The sequence below is a fragment of the Galeopterus variegatus genome, unplaced genomic scaffold (assembly GCF_000696425.1).
Source record: "Galeopterus variegatus unplaced genomic scaffold, G_variegatus-3.0.2 Scaffold291, whole genome shotgun sequence".
In the NCBI taxonomy this organism is placed as follows: Eukaryota; Metazoa; Chordata; class Mammalia; order Dermoptera; family Cynocephalidae; genus Galeopterus; species Galeopterus variegatus.
Genome location: NW_007726402.1, coordinates 152,819 through 156,872, shown reverse-complemented (window position 1 = coordinate 156,872; position 4,054 = coordinate 152,819). Strand labels below are relative to the sequence as shown.

At 41.3% G+C, this 4,054-nt stretch overlaps 1 pseudogene; it reads right to left on the bottom strand.

Annotated features, from left to right (window-relative positions):
* Positions 1–3,548, bottom strand: part of LOC103585965 — a 30,264-nt pseudogene extending 26,716 nt beyond the window's left edge.
* Positions 3,549–4,054: the final 506 nt, after the last annotated feature.

Below are 4,054 nucleotides of genomic sequence, written 5' to 3'. Positions count from 1 at the left end.
CTCAGCCAGTGAGCGGGAACCGGTCTGTACGTGGGATCCGAACCCTCGGCGGGAGCGCCACGGCGCTTCCCAAGCGGCACACGGTAGCAGTGCGCCACCGGGCCGGCCCCAATCTCTTCTACTATTATTGTTCTGTTCAGATTTTCTATATCTTCCTGGCTCAGTTTTTGTGGTTTGTGTGTGTGCAGAAATTTATCCATTTCCTCCAGATTTTCAAATTTGCTGGCATATAGTTATTTATCATAGTCTGTAATGATTTCTTTTATTTCTGAGTTATCAGTTGTAATATCATCTTTTTCATTTCTAATTTTTTTATCTGATTCTTCTCTCTTTGTTTTTTAGTTATCCTTGCTAATGGTTTGTCAATTTTATTTATCTTTTCACAAAAACAACTATTTGATTCATTGATCTTTTGTATCATTTCTTGGGTTTCCATTTCATTAAGTTCTGCTCTGGTCTTAATTATTTCTTTCCATCTGCTAACATTGAGTTTGGATTGTTCTCATATTTCTAGTTCTTTAAGGTGGAGTGTTAGGTTGTTTACTTGCCATCTTTCCATTCTTCTGAAGTAAATATTTAATGCAGTAAATCCCCCTCTTAGAACTGCTTTTGCAGTATCCCACAGGTTTTGGTATGATGTATCATTATTTTCCTTAGTTTCAATACATTTTTTGATTTCCAATTTAATTTCTTTTTGGATCCATATGTCATTAAGTAGAATGCTGTTTAATTTCCATGTGTTTGTATAGTTTCCAGAGCTTCATTTGTTATTGATTTCCAATTTTAATCCATTGTGATCTGAAAAAATACATGTAATAATTCCATTTTTCTTAACTTGTTGAGACTTGATTTGTGACCTAACATGTGATCTATCTTAGAGAATGTTCCATGTGCTGATGAGAAGAAAGAATATTCTGAGGCTGTTAGATGGAGTGTTTTGTAGTTATCTGCCAAGTCCCTTTGGCCTAAACTGTTGTTTATATCTTGTGTTTGTTTGTTGATTCTTTGCCTAGATGATTTGTCCAATATTGAGACAAATCATTTACCCTGCTATTATGGTAGTAGTGTCTATCTCATTCATTAGAGCTAATAGTGTTTGCTTTATAAATCTTGCTCCCTGATGTTGGGTGCATATATGATTCCTATGTCATGATTGATAAATACTTTTGACATTATATGGTGGCATGTTTTATCTCTTTTTGTGGTTTTTGCTCTGACGTCTATTTTATCCTATATAAGAATAGCTAGTCCAGCTCGTTTTTCATTTCAGTTTGCATGGTATATCTTTTTCCATCCTTTCACTCTTAGTCTATGTGTGTCTTTACATGTGAGGTGAGTCTCTTGAAGCAGCATACAGTTGCGTTAACCTTTTTAATCCAGTCAATCAGTCTGTGTCTTTTGAGTGGCACATTTAATCTTTTTACATTAAGAGTTGGTATTGAAAGCTGTTGATTTACTCTTAGCATTTTATTGATTTTTGTTTAGATGTCTTAATTATCTTTTTTGTCTGATTTACTGTTTGTCTTCTGTATGTGTTGGTTTCTTGGGTTGGTAGATAAACTATTTCTCTTTATTATTAGCATTTTTATTTTCCTAGTGGGTTTTGTTCTTTCTTGAGTATTTATGGCAGTAGTGGTTGTTTTTCAGGTACCAAACCCAGTACTCCCTTGAGAATTTCTTGTAAGGCTGGTCGTGTGGTAGTGAACTCCTGCAGTTTTTGTTTGCCTGAGAAATATACTCTTTGTCCTTTATTTCAGAAGGATAGCCTTGCAGTGTAAAGTGTTCTTTGCTGGCAATTTTTGTCTTTTAGTATTTTGAATATATCATCCCATTCTTTTCTGGCTTTAGGGTTTCTGATGAAAAGTCTGATGTTAGTCTAACTGGGGTCCCTTAGAGTTGACTTGATGCTTCTCTGTTGCAGCTTTTAAGATTCTCTCTTTGTCTTTGAGTTTAGCAAGTTTGGCTTTAGCATGTCTTGGAGTGGGCCTTTTTGAGTTGAATATGTTTGGGGATCTTTGAGCCTCCTGAATCTTAAGATCTGTGTCTTTCTCTGTACCTGAGAAGTTTTCTGCCATTATTTCATTGAATATATTTTCAATGCCATTTCCTTTTTCCTCTCCTTCTGGTGTTGGAAAAAAATGCAAAAGTTACTTTCCCATAAGCCTGTTTTGTCCCTGAAACTCTATTTGCTTGCTCTACTAGTCTGTAATAATTTTCTCACAAGCTTGCTTTGTTCTAGAAGTAATATCTTATTTTTGAAACTTTCCACTAGTCTGGCTATTAATCACTACTTGGCTTCTGTAACTGAGAACTTACCTGCACAGACTGCTTATGCAAGCCTAGTGAATGCTGAAATGCTGTTAAAAGAAAAAAAAATGTGTAAAGAGCCCTTGAAGAGTCTGCTTTTAAGAACCTTGTGAGATCTGAGGTGGGGGTCCAGATTTTTCAGGTGGTAGCCATCTGGACCCACCGGCATAATAAACTCCTGATTTTCCAACCCTGTGAGTGTTGGGGTGCTTCCTTGCCAAGTTCATTTCTACAAAATTTTCGTGCGTTGGCTGGGAAGTGATTTGTACTGTCTCCTTAAGCCACTGGTCCAGGAGGTGCTGCCTGGCAGATCGGTGACATCACAAAGGACTGAAGAAGTATCACTTGGCCATTTTGGGGGGACCTCGAAGAAAGTGTCCTCACCAATCCTAGAAGGCTGCCTGTCTGACCAGTCACCCAGCAGGGAAGGACCAGCAAGACCCTCGTCACCTACAGGACAGGTAGGCACCCTTCCTCCCGTACTAGCACAGGTCAGGCCTGCCTCCAGGCAGAAGGGGAGCTTGCTCACCCCCAAAAGGGCCTCTTTGAGAGCCCATTTGGTCCCTGAGCTACTGTACTGGGCCTTTAAGGCCTCTCTGGTTGGGACTTGTGGTGGCGCCCCTCTGTGCTGTGCCTTGCCTTCTGGTGAGGCCTATCTGGTTGGAGCCCTGTGGCAGGGGTCCTTTATTCAGCTCAGGTCTGAATTTGGGGGAGGGAAATGTTTAACTTCTGTGTGAGTGTGTGTAAGTGTTTGTGTATGGAACCAAGTAGTAAACACTGTTTCCGAGTGGGTCCCAACCTGCAGTTCTGTGGTCACATCATAAGGCATAATGGTGACTCCAGTCCCTGGTGGACTGTACCAGGTCTGGGATTCATACGGATGCACCTTAGCCAATATGAGCCTAACGGTTCCCACAAGGGATGCAGCCAGGTGGACACCTGTGTGGTCTTCCCTCTCTTCTGGGAGAGGGGGGTCTCCCTACCTTTTGTCTGTCTTGTGACTCCAATGCAGGGAGGGATTTGGGAGGAGTCCCACATGTAGCAGAGGGAAAACCTTTGTTCATGTCTGATGTTTGAGCTCCCTCTACTCTCCTCAAAAGAGAAGCAAACACTTCTTTTTGTACCTAGGCTGTGTTCACTTGCCTTCCAAGGAGCAACACACCTTTCATGTTGTTTACTCCAGGAGATCCACTGCCCAATCTGCCATAGAGTTCCCCTCCCCACGCATGAGTTTCATACATCCCCGGGATGAATCCCCCACACTCAGCCACTCAAAAGGGAACTCACCCTCCCTTTTCAATATTCTCTTTAATGAAGCATTGCTTCCTTTACTGTTGGGTACATTGTTCATTTCTAATTTTGTCACTAGTGAAAATTAAGAAGCTTTGCACTCCAGAGAAGACTGTAGCTGCAAGAGACAAGTGGACACTGGGACTATTTTGCTCCCATGTCTCTGCTGCTAGTAAGTCTCTCTGACAAGGCAATGCTTTATTAATCTCCTTTCTTCCCCTTCCCCTCTTTAAAATGACTGCCAGACAACTATAACTTAAACTCCTCTCAACCTGTGCAAAGCATGCTCCCTCTGGCCAGCAGCAGTTTGCCCTGATGGGTAACTAGCAGAGGTGGGAAGACTGGTCCTACACCATGAAAACCTTGCTTGAACAGGTTCTCTTTAATGGGGAATACATGAGAATGGTGGGAATTCAGTCCCACACCTCTGAAGACACTGGAGGCCGCTAAAATCCTT